At 46.3% G+C, this 22,934-nt stretch overlaps 1 long non-coding RNA gene and 1 pseudogene across 1 annotated transcript in view; both read right to left on the bottom strand.

The window, feature by feature from the left end:
• Positions 1-15,386, bottom strand: part of LOC137633387 (uncharacterized) — a 60,952-nt gene extending 45,566 nt beyond the window's left edge. Inside the window, exon 1 of the long non-coding RNA XR_011042188.1 lies at positions 13,907-15,386. This is a non-coding gene — a long non-coding RNA (uncharacterized lncRNA). The remainder of the gene's footprint in view (positions 1-13,906) is intronic.
• A 5,210-nt stretch (positions 15,387-20,596) lies between these two features.
• On the bottom strand, positions 20,597-20,714 carry LOC137634077 (5S ribosomal RNA; annotated as a pseudogene).
• Between the last annotated feature and the right edge of the window lie 2,220 nt (positions 20,715-22,934).

The raw sequence follows: 22,934 nt of genomic DNA on the forward strand, positions 1-22,934 counted from the left end.
ATCCTATACAGTACAAGATAAGTCGGAGCGATAATAAGCAAATTAGGACGCTTGGCCGTAGCTCTACAAACTACCCCTCATTCCTCCCCAGCACTTGCGTTGATCAGATTCCAATAACTGTACCAGGTTGTCCTTAAAACATAATTTACGGTATGACTGCACATCTTATAAAATTATTTCCATTTTAAGGTACTGTATTTTGCCAACCTAAATTCTGTCCCAAATGCATCCTGATACACCGACAACAAAAACAAACGAAACTTCTCCAACACATCTGTTGCGAATTAAACTGAGAATTTCTCAAGACCCATAATGATACTGTGATAACCAAAGAAATTGTTTCAGCAAAGTCCAATAACAGATTAATCAATGTGAAATCATTATGCCAAAAATAAACAGGGATGGGTTCCCTATCTAACCCATGCAACTAAAGGAAACGTTCAGAGTCATTTCCTTTCCAGCAAACTAAGAGAAAATGTAGCTACTCTCAATTTTCCTCCAGAGGCTCTGATTATATTCATACAAAGTTGAAAATATAACGCAAACATCTTTCTTAAATTGAGGTTAACCCTTTTACCCCCGGGGTATTTGGAAATTTTCAACCCTTAACCCCCAGGGGGTTATTTTTTTCCCAGCATATTTTGTAGTATATTTTTTTTAAAATTGCTCTAACAGCCTTAATTTTTGTCATAGAGAGGTCAGGTTGGTCTCATTCTCTTGGAAAATGCCTGAATTTTTTCAAGAAAATTATCAAAAATATGAACAAATAAATTTTTAAAGCATTTTTTTGCAAGGACGTACCAGTACGTCCATGGGGGTAAAGGGATGGGTTTTGTGAAACGTACCAGTACGTCCTTTGGGGGTAAAAGGGTTAAATTGAGGTTAAATGTACCTGGATAATCCAATCTCATTCCATGTCAACAAATCCTGAGCTACAATAATAAAACAATATCGCATTTGTGTGATTCGCAAGTTCAACCACCTTGGATTCACATGAGAGAATGGGACGTTGAGGCACATCCCTGGGCGTTCCAGACATAGCCTCCTATCTAGGTCACGTACCCCAGGAAGTCTTGAATATTCCGAACTGTAAGCCACTCCCTCCTCCTAAAGTGTAAGTCTCCTAAGAAAGTAGTTCGAGGTAAGTACTCCGTGTTGGAACAAATCACAAATTTTAAGTAATTTGTATTTTTCCTAACAGTACTTACCTCGAACTACTTTCAGGTTATGGCCCTCCCATCCTACCCCGAGTATCTTACAGGAGTTCGAGGAGGACTTAAACGCTTACTGACTAACAAGCGAGACCCTACGCGCTGACCCAGGGTCGCCCCAGGGCGAGTATCCTTCCGCCCCGGAGCGCCCCTGCGAGGTAGCGGAGAGAGGGGGAACTACGCAAAATTCTTGGTCGATGATTAAGGTGATTCCCAGACTCTCCTAAGAAAGTAGTTTGAGGTAAGTACTGTTAGGAAAAATACAAATGACTTAAAATTCGCAAGTTCAACCACCTTGGATTTGCCGTGAGACCATAAAGTCACTGAAACATCAAAGCTATGAGAAGAACATCCCACAAATCACTGATAAAAAACAAACCGAGTCTATCACTTGGCACTAAGTTTGAGACCAGTGACAATCAACTTGAAGACTTAAAAGTTTCCAAAACTCGGGTAGATAATTTTCTAACCAAGAAAGATTACACTGAAATAATGTACTAAAGTTACCCAACTGGAAAGTCAAGCACTATAGAAAATTCCGAGTCCACAAGAATAGCTCCACATAGCAATGGCCTACACTTAAACCTTAGGAAACAACAGGAGTTTTTCCCTAAAAGTCATAAAGATGCAAGGCTGTTATCCTAAGGATTTCTCCACTTTATCTTTGTGCTGGTTTTTCTTTCTTCCTTATAGGCAACTAACCAACAGTGTCTTGGGTGAAAACTGAGCCTTTTTTAAAGACTAATTGCCAGAATAAGGCCGGGAGCACACTAGCGACTCTGTGGCGCCACAAAGCCACAGCATCGTGTGGTGGGGATGTGGTCTCCCATAGGTTTCCATTGTTTTCAAGTTTTGCCGCGCAAACTGGCGACTGTGGCAAGCGACTGTGGCTCTCTGTCGCTCATCCCCGCCACAGGCGTGGCGTGGCTTTGAAAACAATGAAAACCTATGGGAGACCACATCCACACGATGCTGTGGCTTTGTGGCGCCACAGAGTCGCTAGTGTGCTCCCGGCCTAATGGTTAAACATATGCCCAACACAGGAATGATGAAATAATCAATGTTTGAGGCAAATGGGTCAATTCAAAATGTCTCGGAAACCCAGCATACAAAGACACGTATTTAGAATGTAAAGACTTAACACTGAAGTAGAAAAACTAAAGTACGCAGGACTTACGACATCAAAGGAATCCTAGTCACAACCGAATGGTGACTGGCAACAAAACCAACCCAAACGGGAGATTATACAACATACCCTCTAATCTAACGTTTGTAATCAGAAGAAAGCAAAATTGCGGTCATAAACGGAAGGCAAAATCCCTTCAACCACATCCTATAACCAGGGACATTCCCATTGAGTTGGCAGTCATAGCTTGCTTCCAATAAAGTTTTAAGGAAACTGGATACAATGAACAGCTCATTACCTCTTCCAGAGACACCTTCACACTGCTGTGATCCAAAAACTCCACTGCGACAGGGATAATGTCCTACTCCATCTTGCACTTATAAACACCTTATACAGATCGGAGACATATATCCACTTCATATGTCTGGGATGATTAGCAAGACTTTATCCCTTTTACCCTCAGGCGTTTTCTTTCTCAAGCACATTTTGCAATTTATTTTTTTCAAATTGCTCTAACAGCCTTAATTTTGGTCATAGATAGGTCAGGTTGGTCTCATTCTTTTGGAAAATGCCTGAAGTTTCTCGTAGTTATTAAAAATATGCAATGTAAATAGCCGTTTTTTGCAAGGACGTACCAGTACGTCCATGTGGGTAAAGGGATAAGTTTTGTGAAACGTACCAGCAGGTCCATTGGGGGTAGAAGGGTTAAGTTGTATGACAGAGAAGGGGACTTCAACTAATTTTGCCCCAAAATGACAAAAGTTAGCAATTCTAAGCTGCACACGGAGAAATTGACTCCCCTGAGAAAATGGCGACTATCAAGGACATAAAAATCCATCTCAAGTTTACGCAAAATACAGTTATTTACAAAGTAAATACAGATTTGTAAATAAAAAACAATAGAAAATGACATTCGTACACTGAGCACAGTCAAAATGTCCATGTAAATTCCTTGGTCAAATACTGTACGAGTCAAAACACAAAGAATCCCAATTCTGAAATTGGCTAATGGTGCCAACAAACACAATTAAAGTTGAGAGCTGCAGCAATTTCCTTACACAAAGGGAGGGTAAACCTAATGATATACACAGAAATCAACAGGAGAAAACACAACGGATATGAGACATAGAGGCAAAAAAAATCGACAGCCTTCTTGAGCACAAAAATAAGCAAAGACCACAGCTACAGAACTCAAAACAAATACAGATCAACACAGATTGTATCAATAGCTGTTCATAAACATATTAATACAGGTATTATGATTTTGTAAACTTGCCACATCTCCCCCTCGAAGCGTAAACGCTAGGTGGGGTGCAGATGGCCATGTGACGTGTTAATGCATGTGTCCCCTGTTGATATACGATATTCTAAAGGGTTAACCCTTAGAATACTCGCTCCAGTAGTTAGAATTCTGTGAAAACCTTTACTTTAATTCTCTGGGAATATCTTAGTAGTTATATATATCCAAAGGAAGCTACTGAAGGAACCTTCCATCAGGACGACATGGCTTGAGCCCAAAAATATTAATACAGGTATTACGATTTTGTAGAGGCACAATGGAATAAGTTTGTCGATGAAAATTCCTTGGTCAAATACTACAAGGGTCAAAACAGAGCGAATCTCAATAATGGGTGATGGGATCAACAAACAAGAAAAGGTTACAGCATTTCCATTGGACAACAGGAGGGACAGAGGTAAAAATCTATAGATTGCTTAAGCATTCAAAAAAGCAAAGACCAACGCTACAGACCTCAAAAGACATTTGGATCCAGACTCATTGTATCAATAGCTGTTCACAGAAATATTAAAATTATAATTTTCTAAAGGCACAATGGAATCTAGTTCTTTTATGAGTAAGGTAAACTCAATATAATATTCACCTAACTTTGCATAGTACTGCAGACAATGAAAATGACTACGGCATCTTACTTGATAGCCAAAGATGAAGGCCGACGTTCCTGGGGTCAAGTTTAGATACATCTGTAATTTACATATGCAGGTGATCTGTGCTTAGCCATCCAATGACAGTTAGATTCATTTACTACCAATGAGAGCAAATTATTCGATGCTTAATGAATACTACAAGTGAAACTTCCTAAAACACAGGCATTTGCTTTCCTGCTACCGGGCGAAAGGGGAGTTGAACGTATGGAATGGATAGCTTCCCTGCTACAATATTTAGGCGTTACATTAAACCGAACGCCATCTTTTAGGGAGCATGTAAGGAAAGTAAAGGTGAAGATAAATGCCAGATATAACCTCTTTATATTGTGGAAAAAACGCTCAAACCTCAAGACAAAAAACAGCTCTGGCACTCGACTAATCCAACGCCAAAAGCTGCACACAAGTCTGGGAAAGGTCGATGTCATTCCCATAAAAGTTGATAATGGACTCAATCAAGTATGTTGCCTTAAGACCAACAGCCCTTCAAGTACTCTATACATGGGCAGGCATTGCACCACCAAACACTGAAAAGACCCAAAATATAAACAAGAGAATGATGAAAAGCACACGCTCTATGATCACCGGGTGGTTGGACAAAGACTGACATCTTGCAAGAGCTCCATAACCACCACTAGCCTTGACCCAATGGAGTCAGCAGCTTACTGCCTAGAACACTGGAGAGAAACAAACAAACAGCTGAGACTACCTGGTGAGGCCATCCAGAGGCCCTGTGGGTTACTCCTAATGAAGCAAAAGCTACAGTTGAAAAACCTGGAGACAATTTTCATAAGTGGGACCTCACCCCCTCAGCCAAGTGCCTATCTGGGCATCCCATCCAGATAATGGACCACACATTTCGTGGGTGTGAACAGGGGCCAACCTGTACAAATTTGGACCTCTACGAACGCAATCAGGCCACTGTGCTGTGGATACAAATTTGTTGTGATAATATATGATGGTGAAGTCAAGCTGATAGGACTTTCAATAATGAAATCATAAATCAAATGAAATGAAAATTACTGGAAAGATATTCTCTAGTAAGAAGTGCAGAAAGTACAGTAATCAAATGCATTTGAGCTAAGATTACATCTCAAGTTACACTGAAAGAATATTCCTGTATCAGAATATCGAAAAACAAAAAATACTCTTTCTTTCCTTCAAGAGCAAAAGAGAGTATAATAGAAGACTGATCAAAGCAGTATTCCTCAAATGTTTTCATCTAAACATCTAAAACGGATGAGGAAAAGTAGAACTCAAAAAAAAAAAAATATCTAGAAAAAGCAGCAGTTGAAAGAAGCACCTAAACAAACATTCATATAAAAATCAGCTGTTGAATGCAACATCATAAAGTCTACGGAGAGCATTTGACCAGAACCTTTTAAAATCAAGGTTTACGGAGGAGCTTTCGTCTACGGAGAGCATTTGACCAGAACCTTTTAAAATCAAGGTTTACGGAGGAGCTTTCGTCTACGGAGAGCATTTGACCAGAACCTTTTAAAATCAAGGTTTACGGAGGAGCTTTCGTCTACGGAGAGCATTTGACCAGAACCTTTTAAAATCAAGGTTTACGGAGGAGCTTTCACATATGAGGACCCACATTTCAAGTATCTTCATAAGATGTGCCTAGAAAGGGCAAAGAGGATGGCATACAGCTTTGTCGTCTTCCGGGTAGATTTTAGTCACTCATAGTAAAACGTGATTACTCCTTTAGATCCTAAGAAATGATACGTAAAGAGTCTGGTTTAACAATGCAAAGAACATTCATATTTCGAGTTGAATCCATAACAGATTTACCGAAGGTACAGATAAATCCTTAGAACAGACGGAAGAATATCAACAAATCATTTGGACAAATCAAGACTATTTTGGGTCAAGGTATCGAGACCTGCATTGAATAAATCCTACACAAATACTGTATATGAATGGAGGAAAAAATGAAATCCTTCAAGAGGGGACAAGTAATCCTGACTAGCTCGGAAAATACAAGCTTGTAAAATCCTCAGGATGAAAAGAATTAATTTTAACTATTGAATTATAACATTATGAAAGGATGAAAGATGACAAGTACCCTTCAAGTCCTTCGTCCAAAGAGAAAACTAAAAATATTTCCAGATCAAAGGACATTTCTAAAGTGAAAACCTAAATTGCTTACCAAGATTTTCATGACAGAACTCAAGTGCAATATGAAAATCCAAATCGTATTTAACCACGGCAGTTTCCTAAATGATCCTTCTAACTTCCTATTGAAAAAGTCTGCCTGGCATTCTGTTGGAGGGAGGTTCAAGACCTACTCAGGCTTAATAGTTTCTTGTAGTGCCTGTTAATGTCACCATCCTTGTGAGGTTAGGGTGGGGAGTTTGGGGGAGCCTACAGGACTACCTGCTCAGGCATAAGCAGCCACTGACTATTCCTCCATGGTCCTAGTTTGTTGGTGAAGGGACTTGGATGCTGATCATACCAGTAAGTATATATGGTCAGTTTATGTCATTGTCACTGTCCCTTTGCTGTGACATTCATGACAACCTTTAAACCATGATTCTTTATGAAACTGAATTCAAAACAGCTTTTCAGCAGAGGAAATAAACTAAGCATCATATATACAATCTGAGACTTCAAGCCAACAAGGATATTCCAAAAACCGTACAAAACCTTCTTCAACATCATTTATTCCTGCGAGTTTTTTTATATCTCGTTTCAGTGAGATCAGTGTTACTGTATGGACGTGAGTCATGATACGACAATGAGAAAATATCCAACAGATTTTGTAGATTTGAGAACAAAACCCTAAGAAGAATATTAGGAGTTAAATGGCAGGACAGGATTAGAAATGAAACTATAAGAGAAATTACTTGAGTACCATATGTGGATGAGATCATGGTGAGGGGTAGATGGAGATGGTTTGGGCACGCTCTTCGCACTCACCAAGAGAGATTAGTTCACCAAACCTTTAAATTGGGCTCCACAAGGCACTAGAAGAGTTGGAAGACCCAGGTCTACATGGCTGAGGACTATGAAGCATGAAGTGGGAGACAATGAATGGAGAAGTATTGATTTACTAAGTCCAGATAGACGACTGGCAAAATCTAACCGAGGCTCTTTGATGATGATGATGGTTTCAACGGGAACAACGGATGTCTTCCAGAATCAGAATCCTTTGCCAATACGAAAACCTTATAAAAGGAAACGGAACAAAATTCCTCACACTTCCAAATGAAGTGTTCAAAATATGATCAATAATTGAAAGGGTAACTTCAATATTCATCCATACCGTAAAATATATCCCAATAAATATTAGTTCATGTACTATATAACATTAATGTAAACATTCCATGAACGTTATAACATGGATGCAATCTCTCCCATAAATAAGTATAAATGTTAAACTCGTCAAAATCTTTCGACCAGCTACCAATACCACCTCGTCAGGGTATGGGGACGTGACAGTATTAACTTAATACTAGGAACACAAAGAAACATGGTTTACCTGCAGTGGTTTGAGGTCAGCTGTACAGAGAACCCAGGATGCTGCTTTCCCCAAGAGAGGGGAGGATGAAGAAAAGAATAAGGGCTAGACAAACCTTTTCATTCATACAGACTAAGACCGGGTAACAATGCCCTCAACCTTCTGCTACTTGTCCATTAAGGAGCCTGAGGTTTTAAACCAGCTGTTGTGCAGCCACCACAGGGTCGATAAAGAACGTATCGAGCCTCCTGTGGGTCACGTCTTGCAGGTAGTAGGCTGTGAAGATCGTATGACGCTTCCACACCCCCGCTTGTAGAACCTGCGTCACTGAAAAGTTCTTCTTGAATGCCAGGGACGTAGTGATGCCCCTAACATCATGTGCTCTAGGGCGACGTGACGGAGGAGGGTCAGGATTCAGGGACAGATGGATTACCCTACGAATCCATACCGGGATGGTATTCTTGGTGACCCTCCTCTTTGTTCTCCCAGTGCTCACAAACAATGCCTGCACCTGGGGACGAACTGCAGCCGTTCTTTTGAGATATAGCCTCAAACTCCTTACTGGGCACAGTAGGAGATGGTCTGGGTCACCTGTTACAGAACGAAGACTCGAAATCCGGAAAGAGTCGAACCGAGGGTCTGGCACTCCTGGATTCTGAGTCTTAGCAACAAACTCAGCGACGAATCTGAACGTTACCTCCCCCCAACCCCTTGAATGGGCGATGTCATACAAGAGACAATTAAGTTCGCTGACTCGCTTGGCCGAGGCCAAAGCTAGTAGGAACACCGTCTTCCAAGTTAGATGGCGATCTGAAGCCTGGCGTAATGGTTCGTAGGGAGGTCTCTTAAGAGACCTGAGAACTCGAACCACGTTCCATGGAGGAGGTCTCACTTCCGACTGAGGGCAGGTAAGTTCATAACTTCGTATGAGTAGGGAAAGTTCCAGCGAAGAAGAAATGTCCACTCCTTTGAGCCTGATGGCTAGACTAAAAGCTGAGCAATAGCCTTTCACTGCCGAGACTGAAAGACGCATTTCTTCTCGCAAATACACGAAGAACTCCGCTATTGCTGGAATAGTGGCATCGAGTGGAGAGATACCCCATCCACGACACCAATCACAGAAAACTCGCCACTTTGCCTGGTAGACCCCTGCGGATGACTTTCGCAGGTGTCCAGACATCCTGTTCGCAACTTGCTGCGAAAATCCTCTCTCAGTGAGGAGATGCTGGATAGTCTCCAGGCGTGAAGTCGAAGCGAAGCTACGGCTTTGTGAAAGATGTTGGCGTGTGGTTGATTGAGTAGCTCGTGTCTTGGAGGGAGTTCTCACGGAAGTTCCGTTAGGAGTTGCAGAAGGTCTGGAAACCATTCCACATGATGCCATAGCGGAGCTATACGGGTCATTGAGATATTGACCGATTTTCTGGTCTTGTTGAGCACCTTCCTCATCAGACAGAACGGGGGAAAGGCGTACACGTTAATGTTGTCCCACCGTTGTTGGAAGGCATCTTGCCAGAGTGCCTTGGGATCCGGGACTGGGGAGCAGTACAGCGGGAGCTTGAAGTTCAGCGCTGTAGCGAACAGATCCACAGTCGGGGAACCCCACAAAGTCAGGACTTTGTTGGCTACTTGAGGATCCAAAGACCACTCAGTACTCACTATCTGAGACGCTCTGCTCAGACTGTCGGCGAGCACATTCCTCTTGCCTGGAATGAAGCAAGCTGAAAGTGGAATCGAGTGGACTTCGGTCCATCTCAGTATCTCTACTGCGAGATGGGATAGCTGCTTTGAAAAGGTACCTCCTTGCTTGTTGATGTAAGCTGTGGTGTTGTCGCCCATCACCACCAAAGAGTGACCCGCCAGGTATTGTTGGAACTGTTGAAGGGCCAGGAATACGGCATTCATTCCTAGCAGATTTATATGGAGGCACTTTTCTGATTCTCACCACAGGCATGAGGTCCTGTCATTCAGAACATGGGCCTCCCACCCCTTCTTTGAGGCGTCCGAAAACAGCATCAAATCCGGGGGGAGGACGAGAAGATCCACTCCCCTTCGTAGGTTTTTGTCTGCCAACCACCACTGAAAGTCCGTCTGTTCTGCAGGACCCATAGGGATCATGATGTCCAGGGAATCGAGACCCTAATTCCACCGGGACTTGAGTAGCCACTAGAGAGATCTCATTCTGAGGCGACCATTGGGAACTAGACGGGCCAGGGATGAGAGGTGACCGAGGAGACGTAACCACGATTGGGCTGGGAGCTCTTCTCGTCTGAGGAAAGGATTCGCGACCCTCCTCAGCCTTGCTATCCTGTTGTCTGATGGGAAGGCTTTGTGGAGATTGGTGTTTATGATCATGCCTAGATATACCAGTCTTTGAGAAGGAAGCAGAGAAGACTTCTTGAGATTTACCATGATCCCTAGATCTTGGCAAAGTCCCAGAAGCTTGTCCCGGTGTCGAAGAAAGGTCGACTCCGAGTCTGCCAGGATCAGCCAGTCGTCCAGATAGCGGAGGAGATGGATGCCGATCCTGTGTGCCCACGAAGAGATCAGGGTGAACACTGGTGAAAACTTGAGGTGCTGTGGAGAGACCAAAACACAGCACCTTGAACTGGTAGATCTTGTTGTCTAGGCTGAATCTTAAGTACTTCCTTGAAGACGGATGGATTGGGATCTGGAAGTACGCGTCCTTCAGATCCAGTGTACACATGAAGCCTTGTGGTTTCACTGCAAGTCTGACCGTGTCTGCCGTCTCCATGCTGAACGATGTTTGTTTGACAAGCCTATTCAGAGCTGAGAGGTCGATGACTGGTCTCCAGCCTCCAGACGCCTTCTTTACAAGAAAGAGTCGACTAAAGAAGCCTGGGGAACCGTCGACGACCTCTTGGAGAGCATCCTTCTTTAACATGGTCTCGACTTCTGCCCGTAGGGCTAGCCCCTTTACCGATCCCATGGCGTAGGAGCTCGACACTGGATTCACTGTCAGGGGAGGTAGAGATGTTGTGAACGGGACACGATATCCCTGACCGATTACGGAAATCGTCCAGGAATCGGCCCCGAGTTGCTGCCACCTGATTGCGCAACTTTGTAGGCATCCCCCCACTGGTGGACATGGAGGGGGACTGCCAATCGTAGCGTTTGCGGCCTCGGCCACTCCCTCTAGGATTCTTGCCTCCCCTGGAGGACTTTTTGCCTTTGTTGTCTTTGACAGGAAAGGGCTGCTGTTTGGACACCGTCGTCTTTGCTGCCACTGCCGGTTTCGTCGTCTTGGACGGGCGAGGTTGTTTAGGTGCTGGAGGTTTGTAGGGCTTTGTTGTGAGAGCCCTTTGGAGGAGGTGCTGGAGATTTGTAGGGCTTCGTTGTGAAAGCCCTTTGGAGGAGAGAGTCCTGATTGGATTTCCTCCACCTCTCAGTTGCCTGTTCCACATCTTTGGGCTCAAACAGACTCTTTCCTAAAAGGGAAGAATGTCTGAGCCTGCTGACTTCGACGGCCGGGACCTTCGAATGGAACCTTTCTGCCACCGCATCACGTCGTTTCAAGATCGAATTGGCCCACAAGTTCGAGACTTGGTGGGCCAGAAACTCGATGGTGCGGGTGCCCAAAAGGAGGAAGGTCTCCAGGGCCTTCCTGGTGCTCTCCTTGGACAGATCCTCGGATCGCAGCAGGATGTCAAGAGACCCCAACCAGACGTCCAGCCACAAAGTAGCCTGCATGGCACACTTCGCGACCTTCTCCTGGCTTAGGATCTCTGTCGCCGAGAAAGCCACTTGCCGGCTAGAGTGTCTCTCAAGAGGGACTCCCTTGGTAAGCTCTTCCACAGAGTGGTGCAAAGGAAGAGCTAAGCAAGACTCCTCAATGATCTCAAAATACCTCCTCTGGTGGACACGAGGAGGCGGGAGGAGCTTGTTGCCAGCAGTGGAACGGCTGGAGGAGGCGAGCTCGGAGAGCTGGCCCTCAACCTTATCCCTGGCACTCTTCATCCCTTGGGACCAGGACAAAGCCGCACTGGCCTTAGCGGGTTTCTGAGTGCCAAAGACTCGATCCACGACCGTGTCCTTGCCCTCACGAGGAGGAATCTCGGGGTCTGGGAACCCGGCCTCATCAGGGTCAAGACCTGCCAGAAGGCATGTCTGACTCCTGCTGCTCTCCCCCCTGGAGGACTGGCAGCAAAGTCTCCCGTCTCCAAAGGCTCTACTTGGGGGGACACGTGGACGTTCTCCGCGGGTCTCGTTGGCTCCAGTCGAATCCTGGAAGAAGACTTAGGGATGGTCTTAAGAGTCCTTCGGTTCCCTCCTAAGAAGGATAAAGGAGTCCAATAACGAAGTCTGAGGGCTCTTCTCCGCCCCAACACGAGACGATTCTCCTGCTCGAGGTGGGGTTTCTCTCATTGGTGCGATAGGAAGGAGAAGGCCTCGCCTCGGTAGACTCCCGAGGACGAAAAAGAGAAAGTCTGAGGGGGGGAAGGAGTCTTCCTTACGGATTTCTTAGGAGCCAGCTTGACACTGGGAGAAGTCACCACGACCTCTACTCCTCTCTTCCTCTTCAGTGGGGTCGGAGCTGCCCTTGGTTTGAGGCCCAACTCAGAGAAGGCAGGCTTGACAGCCTGGACGACAGCTCTGATAAGGGACCTAAACCATGGCTGCTTACTGACAGACGCAGTGTCAAAGACTCTCTCTGGAGGGAAGGGGATCGGGCGATCCTTCGGAGTAGATACCATAGGCCCTGCCTGAAAAGAAAGGGAAGAAGATTGGTGCCTGGACCTATCTTAAGACCTCCCCTCCTCCCGCGAGCGCGCTGATCTGCGCTTGCGGGGGGGGGGGGGACGTGAAGACAACGACCTGGCTTCTCTCGTTCCTGAAGTCCTGCTTGGGGGCTCGCGCTGCAAAACCCGGTGGGAATCGCGCTGGGGCTCGCGCGATGGAATAATCCCAGGTTCGCGCACATGTGTGCGCGCGGAGATGAAGGCACGGGCGTGCGGGCGAGGGCGCGCGTGGGCGAGGGCGAGGGCTGATGCGCAGGCGAGCGATGGCGCGCAGGCAAGCGATGGCGCGCAGGCAAGCGATGGCGCGCAGGCGAGCGATGGCGCGCAGGCGAGCGATGGCGCGCAGGAGAGCGATGGCGCACAGGAGAGCGATGGCGCACAGGAGAGCGATAGCGCGCAGGTGAGCGATAGCGCGCAGGTGAGCGACTGCGCACAGGTGAGGGTGCGCGCGGGCGCGCAGGCGATCTATGGCGAGCAGGCTCGTGGGTGTGTGGGCGTGCATGGGAGCGATGGCGTGCAGGAGATGGTGCGCGCGGGCGCGCAGGAGAACCATAGTAGAGGCCAACTTCCAAACACACAACTGCAAAGAAAAAGCAAAAAAAAAAAGATCAAAGGCTGTCAAGCGAGAGTGGGAGCAGACACGTCTGTTCATCACCCGAGCCAAAAGCAAAGTGAGCTAGTCACCGGTGTGTGAGGGGGGGGAGGGATAGCTAGCTACCCCTCCCCTACCCCCACGCTAACTAGCGAGGGGGTAGTAAACCCTCGTTAAAATTCTAATGGCTCGTCATTTCGGCTACGCCGAAAGTAATACCCTATTTAAATAGCGTGGTTTGTATTTCGGTTACGGAACAAACAGGGCTTAGATGTGCTACTTCCCTGGCCAGACAGGTGAGAGGGTGCATCACCAATCAGGAGTAGTTGAAATGTGTTAGGTAGTAATAACAATGCTACCCTACAACCGAAATTGATGCGAATACTCTGATGCCTGTCATTGAAATCATTCTCCTATTAAGGGACGACAGTTGACATTCATATAAGAACAAGTACTCTAAAAGGTGATTGGATCTGATAATGTTTCTTGATACTTAACACTTTACATTACTTAGTGCCATGGACATTATCTGAGAAGAGTAAATACAACCACCAAATAACTGTTTATTGTATCACACCAAAGCAACAACACATTCTGAATAGAGTACAGCTGTCCCTCAGTTTAATGGATATGCTGGTTGGAGCTTAGCAAGTTTGTAAATGCAGGACCTAAAGAGATTCCCTACATAAACTAACCAACACAATACCCTTCATTTACAATCATCTTTTAAGAAACTTGACAGCCTACAAATGAATTGTTTCCATAAGGAATTATGATTAGTTTACCCTTCATAGGTATCTAAATCCTTCTTACCTTTATTGAAGAGATGTAGAATGGTCTTGATGACATACAATAACGACAAAATCTGCAATGAGCCGACATGCTGTGCATCCAGCCGATTTCTCAACGGCATTATCGTCATTATCTTCTACGGTAACTATGGTGTCTGTATGATGACCATCTGTCCCTTAGTCATCTGCATGACTAAAAGAACTTCTTTCATTGTCCCTCACAGTCCTCAGCATCATCTTAGCGGGTCTCCTTTTACAACTTGATTTTAAAGTAATGTCCTTCACCTTTAGACAGACATTTCCCCCAGACTTCTCCAGCAGCGCTTTCATCTTCGCAGAGACCTGAAATAAGATGAAAAATAATTAAAAATCAGAACTACTCATATTGTTGAGGACTTATCATTGAATGTATCTTGCATGCATAAGAAGCATTGCTCTGAGGCAAATATCCAATTCCTATCAAAGACTAGCATTCTTTGAGCAATAATGCACAATGGCTAAAATCCAAGTCTTTTACTCTATTTTGAATTAATATCAATTAATCAGTCTTACCTTTCTAACCTCAGGTACAAAAGACACGAAAATCAAAATAAAAATTCTTAAAAGTATTTTCTATTTTTCCTTAACTAGACAAATTCAAGTCCTTTAATAGGGGCACAAACTTGCCTCCCAACCTATTCCGGCAACTACTAGGCAGCCCTATATGTGGACTAAGGAAGCAGTTCTTGGCTGACTAGGCAGACTGTAAGATGTTCCAGCGCATCCTGCTAAGATGGGGGCCATTCCCAAACAGAAATGCCAAACTAAGGTTGATAATAGACCAGCTTTATCAGTAATACTGACTGTGAAAGGGAGTTGACCTGTGAAGATGATTCCGGCAAGTGGTACCTCTGGCGACTCTTACAGCTCCTGCTCCGGTGTCAGCTCAGCTGACGGTGATTCTACTGAGGATGTCAAAACCCTTTAGTCAGACTACCATCTATATGACTTAAATCTTTCTGATGGAATCTGGCCAAAGTTTTACCCAATTCCTTACAGATTTTGAGACCTCCTGCGCCAGTCGGTAGATACACGGCAGAAAGATCCAGTCGATGGACTACTGAGCTTGGAAGGTACCTGAAGGGGGAAGCAGGCTTTCTCAGCCTATGGGGGTTCTGAGACCTCCAACCTGGAAATGAAGGATCTCCAACTCGACTGGTGCTAAGGATCCCGAGAGACGAGACACTGGGAGGATGGCCCGATTCCAGAGCGCCACCTGGGAGAAGGCCGAACTGTTGAAAATTTACTCTATGCAGTTGGCCTCCTTGTATAAGTCAGCATACCCACGGTGTAACCTGGACAAAAGAAACCCAAGGCGCAAGCTCCTCAAAACTGTTCCCAGTAAAGTGGCAAGTTGGCTAGAGCAATCCCTGGCCACCATAAAAATGTCTACTGGTCGTCAGACCACTTGGTAGGATGTCCTGCCCCTGCAGTGTGTCCTGGATGACTTAACACGCCAGGAGAGCAAAACGCCAGAGGATTTGTTCGAGCATCCACACGCACAACTCCTCAACCTCCTCCGAAGCCTGCCCCTGCCACCATTTTGCACCCCAGGCAGGTCTCCTCAGTTCCAGAGAAAACACCAGTACTCAACTTGATGGAACAAACCTCTCAATAAGAAGACCTACCCATTTTGGTTTTAGAATGATGTCAGTGCCTCAGCAGTTGAATAAACCCCTATTGTATATCTCTGACTGTCTCATCCACATTTGGGGTGTAGAAAGGATATTCATACGCTCAAGAGAGTTAAGGTGTGAGGCAAGCGATTGCCTTGAGCGCATGCTGCTGAACGCAGGGAAAAGCTCAGCAATGACCTTGAGTGAACAATTGCTTTCTACATGTCTTTCAGGTCGACATGGGTGCAAGCCCCAGGGGAGCACAAACCTGGTTCATGCTCTACTAACCCCCTGGATGAAGTAGGATCACCGATTGTGGCCGAGTGGGAGACGGGGGGCATTGGGAGCGCGGCAAAATGTGAGTGAGCCTTGCTTGTGAATTTTACCAAAGCAGGTAGAGCAATCTCAGTTGTGCAAGGGCGTGCACGAGCCATGGGGATCGAGCCGAGTGCTAGCTTATGATGCCGGGCTCTCAACCCAGCCAGGTGAGCTGATCGGCGAGGATAATTTGTGAACTGAGTACTCGCTATTGCACTTCTGAACCACCTGGTCAGGACAACAGCAAACGCTTGCGACAGCATCTGCCATAAAACCCCGGAGGGTTGGCGGGCTCAGAGGAAGATCCTGGCTAAAGCATCTCTCTCAAGTGAAATGCTAGCTTCCCCCTGAATGTGAGCTGAGGACACTGAGAGGAATTCAAATCGCTGAAACAATTTGATCACCATACCAAATTGCTGGAAGCGAGTTGATCGCCAGACTCGGAAAGCAACTGGCTTCCGATAAGCGAGACTGAAAACGTTGAATCAACAGCACTCACTAGGATGTGTGTTATTCATGTGTGTCTGTCAGAAAACCACGGAGGGTTGGCAAATAGACACAGAAGGAAAGACGTCTGATCCTAAGACTTCATAGAAGTCTAACTCCAAGAAGGTGAGAATGAGCTTTCCCCCTTGGCCAGCCTAAGGCGTTAAAGGTAACATGATAATATTAATCAAGTTCTTGACTAAAGCAATATCTTGGGTAGTGCCATAGCCCCTGTTCTAGGGTCTTCCACTGTCTTAGGGTAGAGTTTTCTTGCTTGAGGGTAAAATTGGACACACTATTATATACTATTTCTCTTATTCTTGATTTTTTTTTTCAAGTTGTAATGATATATACATGAAAGAATGATCTTAATGCTGTTATTGTTATCAAAATATTAGTTCTCTTATAGTTTATTTCCTTTCCTCACTGGGCTATTTTTTCCCTGTTGGAGCCCTTGGACTTGGAGCATCCTGCTCTTCCAACTAGGGTTGTAGCTTAGCAAGTACCGGTAGTAATAATAATAATTCCCAAGACACTATTGTATATCCTCATACCGGGAACAGAGACCAAGCGTAAAGCTGGAATTTGTCCAGTTTCAACCCAGTGGGGACAGGGCTTTGTCTCCACCGACTGCTGAAATCAAAGTAGTTATAGTGAGCGAGCAGGGTGTGATGCTTCCCCGCTAATGACTGGCAAGCCAGCAGCTGCCCGTTGAGATACTACTGCTAGCATTATTGGGTCCCTTTAACTGGCTTAATAGTACTGTACTATAATGGATTCACCTCTGGTTACGGCTTTTTCCTTTGCCTACACTTACACCAAATAGTCTAGCCTATACTTTACACGTTCTCCTCTTCCCTCACACACCCGACAACACTGAAGATAACCAGAAAATTCTTCTTCACTCAAGTTGTTAACTACTGCATTGTAATTGTTCAGTGGCTACTTTCCACTTGGTAAGGGTAGAAGGGAGACTTTAGCTCTGGTAATGGCAAAATACTCGGCCACACTAATGGGTAGAACCAAGGAGGAGGAAGATAATAAATTAAGAGAGAGATGCAAGACACAGCAGCACAAAGACCAATGATTAAATAGCGTTACTCTGGAGGACAAATGTACCCATAAATATACTTGGGTAAGGGGGTTGGTCGTAAGACCGCTACACTGATATAGGGTGTGTTCAAAGGCGTTTCAAGTTTTTAGTTGTGGTAGTCGACCCACCATAAATAAGCAAATATGGGTTTCTGCTAGTTATTGTCCCCAGAAATGTTCAAAACACAAATAATACACATAAACCAATCACACTTTCTCTGTAACTATTATCTTATAGTATTCTAATAGTTTACGCGTCGCATCAAACAAGACGGATAAATACCATCTCACCACAGAAACCACCTATTTGCCTAAGGACCCCATATTGCTATACATATCATACCAATGCGTCTACAGCCAGCGCACGATTAATTTATACCAAAATAGAGAACACTTGCAGTTTTACTTTGTTGTATCATAATATCTTTATGATTATCATCGAAATATGACAAATTCGGAGATAATTTGTATTTTTCCTAACCATACAAACCTTAGCTATTTACAAAGGGTTTACCTTTTAGCGTAGCTGAAATGGCGAGCCATTAGAATTTAACGAGGGTGTATTACCCCCGCACTAGTTAGCGGGGGGGGGGGGGGTAGGGGAGTGGTAGCTAGCTACCCCTCCCCCCCTCACACACCGGTGAACTGCTTCACTTCACTTAGAGGTAGGACTTGTCTTGGGGGACAGGGCTGGCGGGCAAATATGTGTAAATAGCTAAGGTTTATATGGTTAGGAAAAATACAAATTATCTCCGAATTTGTCATTTGTTCCGTAACCGAAATACAAACCACGCTATTTACATTGGGTGACTTACCCCTTAGGAAGAGTGGAAAGTCCCCAGCCATACTGGCTTTGGCTTTACCCGGGGACTCAAAATCCGAGTGAGTCGCACTCGAGAAAAGGAGTCCCTGCACCTCACAAGTTCCTTGCTCCGCAAGGAAACGTGTGGCCTACATAAGCTTGTGTGAAGGAAGAAGTGTGACCCGTCCTAGGCAGTTGACCTGGAGTTCCAGAAGAAACTCTGGGTTAGGACGTTCCCAATACCACCTCGCCAAGGTATGGGGGACGCGACAGTATTGACTCAATACTCGGAACACAAGGAAGCATGGTTTACCTGCAGAGGTTTGAGGTCAGCTATGCAGAGACCAGGATGCTACTTCCCCAGTAGAGGGGACGATGAAGAAAGAAGTAAGGGCCAGACATACTTCTTTCGTTCATGCAGACTAAAACCTGATAACAATGCCCTCAACCTTCTGCTACCTGTCCAAAAAGGAGCCTGAGGTTAGACCAGCTGTTGTGTAGCCACCACAGAGCAATAGAAACGTATCGATACTCCTGTGGGTCATGTCCTGCAGGAAGCGGTCTGCGAAGGACATTAGACGCTTCCAGACTCCAGCTTGTAGTACCTGCGTCACAGAGTAATACTACTCGAAGGCGAGGGACATTGCGATGTATCCGACATCGTGCTGTAGGGCGACGTGACGGAGGAGGGTTTGGATTCAGGTCGAGATGAATGTCCTTGAGTCCGAGCTGAAGAGGTATACTGGAGACTCACCCGTGTCCTTCCTGTGCTCCCAACCTGGCTGCACGTGAGGACAAACTGCAGCAGTTCCCAAAGATAACTCCTGCTCACTCTGGCCGAGGCCAGAGTGAGCAGGAGCACAGTCCCCCAAGACGGAATACGATCAGGGGCCTGACGTAATGGTTCTTGAGAAGATCTCTAAAGGGACTAAAAGTTCGAACCATGCTCCATGGAGGTGGTCTCACTACGACTGGGGGCAGGGACGTTCGCAGCTTCGCATGAGCGAAGAAAGGTCCAGCGGGAAGGAAAAAGTCTATTCCTTTCAGTCTGAAGGCCAGAGAAAGGCTGAGCGACAGGCTTCATTGCTGAGAGCGGAAAGGAGTTTCCTCCCGCCGAAAAGCAATAAGTCCGTTATTGCTGGAGAAGAGGCCTCAAGGGAAGAGGTATCTCTCCCACGACACCAACCACAGAAGACTCTCCACTTCGCCTGGTAGACCCCTGCGGATGACTATCGCAGGTGATGCGATCTCCGCTCCGCGACTATAGCAGGTTGTCTCTTCTTGAGGTGGCGGCGTAGTGTCTCCAGGCACGAAGCCGAAGCGATGCCACGGCTCGTGAAAGATGTTGTAGTGAGGTTGTTAGAGTAGCCTGTGCCGTGGGAGAAGCTCTTCCGGGAGTTCCGTCAGGGGAAGCAGAGGGTCCGGAAACCGTTCCGCGTTTAGTCACAGTGGAGCTCTCAGGGCCATCGAAAGGTTGACAGACAACCTGGTCTTGTTGAGACCCATTCTCAACAGACAACACTGGTGGGAAGACGCAGGCGTCGATGTTGTCCCACCATCACCGGAAAGCATTTTGCCAAAGAGTCTTGGGGTCTGAGACTGGAGGGTAAGAACAGCGGAAGCTTGAAGTTCCAGGCTGTCGCGATCAGGTCCCCCAGGCCAGGACTTGCTGGCTACTACAGGCCAAAGACCCCCAGGTACCCTCTATCTGTGAGGCTCTGCCCAGATAGTCGGTGAGAACATTCCTGTGCCCGGAATGAGCGAGCCGATAGTGGTATAGAGAGGACCTCGGATCATCTCAGTATCTCTACTGCAAGATGCGAAGGTATGAAAATGCGTCCCTTGCTGGTTGGAATACGCCAGTACCATGAAGTCGTCGCGCACGGAGCGACTCGGCAGGAACTATAGGATCTGTAGAGGGGCCAGACTACGGCCCCTAAGCCTGCCTGAATGATGGAGAGGTATCCTTCAGGTCCTGGCCATAGGCCTGAACCGGAACATGCGGCCCCCCTTTTCTTTGACGAGTCCGAGAACAGCATCAAAATGTGGGGACAGGATGAGAATATCCACTCCCATCAAGAGGTTCCATAGGTCAACACCCATTGCAGGTCTAAACGTCCCGCTAGTCCCCTAGGGGCCAGAAAGTCCGGTTAACCGTTGCTTTGATACCACCGGAACTTGGGCTGCCTCACAGGGAACTTATCCTGAGGCGACCGTTCGGGACTTTAGATGGGTCAATGAGGAAAAGAGATTCAGGAAACGTTCCAAGGTAGGGCTGAAAGCTCTGCTTGACTGAGAACAGGTACTGCGACTCTCCTCAGCCTTGCCACAGTCAACTGAAGGGAAGGCTCGGAGAAGGAGGAAACAGCATCTGGCGTACCCAGGCGGTCACCCATCCAAGTACTGACCAGCCCAACGTTGCTTAACTTCGCTGATCGGACGAGAAGCGGTGTTTCCAACGTGGTAAGGCCGTTGACTCAATATCATGGCTAGATACCCCAGATGTTGAGGCATAAGTAGAGAAGGCTCCTAGCAAATTACCATGATCCCTCACTCATGGTAAGGACCCGGAAGCTTGTCCCGGCGTTGAAGAAGGTCGAACCCGAGCCTACCGGAGTTGACCAGACCTCCAAAAGGCAAAGGAGGTGGAAGCCTGCACCTGAGCGGCCATGAGGAAAGCAGGGAGAGTTCTTTGGGGAAAAACCTGCGATGCCGCGGCGGGATTGCCACACCGCATCTTAAGACTACAGTGAACCCTCGCTACTTCGCGGTTCGACCATCGCGGATTCACCACTTCGCGGATTTTTTCCATAACCCATATATATACAGTAATATATATATATATATGTATGCATGTATTTATGTATATATGTAAGTATGTATATGTGTATACATATAAATATATATATATATATATACACACACACACACATATATATATATATATATATATATATATATATATCTAAAGTAGGAAGATGTGATGTAGTTCTGAGGGAAAAGTATGGGAAATATGTCTGGGTAATAAGCAAAGCTCTACCTCCAGTTTGTTTCTACATTATGATCAGAGATAATTGTAAACAAAACATTGGTTGCCATTTTTTATCGTGCTTTTTAGCATGTTTAGGAAATGCATGATATAAAATCACCTTTAATATTTGTGCCTGTTTTAGTTTAGGGTACTGTAGTACATGCATTAAGTGTTCTGTACATTAAAGGGTAGTTTGTTAACAGTACTACGTACAAGGCAAGGTTTTAAAAGTCTGAATATACATGTTGAATAAATAGGTAAATATGGTGTCACTACTTCGCGGATTTTCACCTATCGCGGCCGCGACTGGAACCTATCTACCGCGATAAACGAGGGTTCACTGGCTGAATTCCAAGAGCTTCCTGGAAGATGGATGGAATGGAAACTGGAAGTACCCGTCCTTCCGATCCAGGGCCTAAGGAGTCCTGCCGCCTCGTTACCAGTCTGATCGATTCTGCTGTTCCACGCTGGACGAAGTTTGTTCGACAAACTTGAACAGAGCTGAGAGGTCGACTACGGAATTCCCGTCTCAGATGCTTTCCTACGAGAAAGGATCGACTGAAGAAGCCGGGGGGTGAAGCCGTCGACGATCCTATGGAGGACCTTCTCCTAAGGCATGGATCATTCTGCCCAAACGGGCAAAAACTCTTGCCGACCCCATGGCATAGAGGTTCAGTGACACTGAATTCGCTGACAGAGACGGAGAGATGGTAAGAGCGAGGCGCGATATCCTTGGCTGATCACAGAGATCGTGCAGGAATCGGCATCGGGAAGCTGTTATCCGGATGTGTAACCTTAGGCATCCTCCCAGCGTGAGACCTGCAAGGGGGGGTTGCCAATCCTAGAGTTTGTGAACTCTGCCGCTCCCTCTAGGATTATGCCCCACCAGGAGAGTTCCCGTACTACCTGTTCCTGACAGGAGGGGACTGCTATTGGACACCTTGTCTTAGCTGCCGTAGCCGGTCCGATAACTTAGGCCGACGAGGCTGAAAGAAGAGGCGCTGGAGGCCTGTAGGGTCTGGAAGAAAGCGCCTTGAAGGAGTGAAAATGGAAGTCGACTTCCTCCGCACAACCCCTGTCCATGTCCCTGTCCTTGGGCACAAACAAGCTCTTCCCAAGGATGGAAGAGTGTCTGAGCTTGTCGACATCCATGGAGGAGACACCCGAGAGGAAGCCCTCGGTCACTGCGTCTAGATGGTCCAACCTCGAGCTTGCCCGCAAGTTCGAAACTTGGCGATGAAACGCCAAGGTGCTTGAGCCCGAGAGGCGGAAAGTACCCATGACCTTCCTGGAGCTTCCTTGTACAAAACCTCGGGTCTCAACCGAGGAGGGAAAGGACCTGGTAAGCCCCTTCCACGAGATGGAGAAGAGGAAGGGGTAAACCAGTCACCCCTTGCCTGACGGAGAAATCTCGAACGGAAAGCTCCCTGGCAAGACCCTTCCAGGGAATGACGAGGAAGGGCTAACCCAAGTTCTGGAAAAAAGAATGTTGCTCAGACCTCCCTGAAGATTCTTCCTGCTCTTGCATGTGCCATGCTCTGCGTTTACGGGGTGAAGACCGTGTTCTGGAAATACGCTCCAGAAGACTCGCCAGGCTGGCCATGTTGCGAAACCCTGGTGGTCGCAATCCCCCAGGCGCTCGCGCGAAGGTAAATCAATGGTTTGC

Source organism: Palaemon carinicauda, chromosome 43, assembly GCF_036898095.1.
Source record: "Palaemon carinicauda isolate YSFRI2023 chromosome 43, ASM3689809v2, whole genome shotgun sequence".
In the NCBI taxonomy this organism is placed as follows: domain Eukaryota; kingdom Metazoa; phylum Arthropoda; class Malacostraca; order Decapoda; family Palaemonidae; genus Palaemon; species Palaemon carinicauda.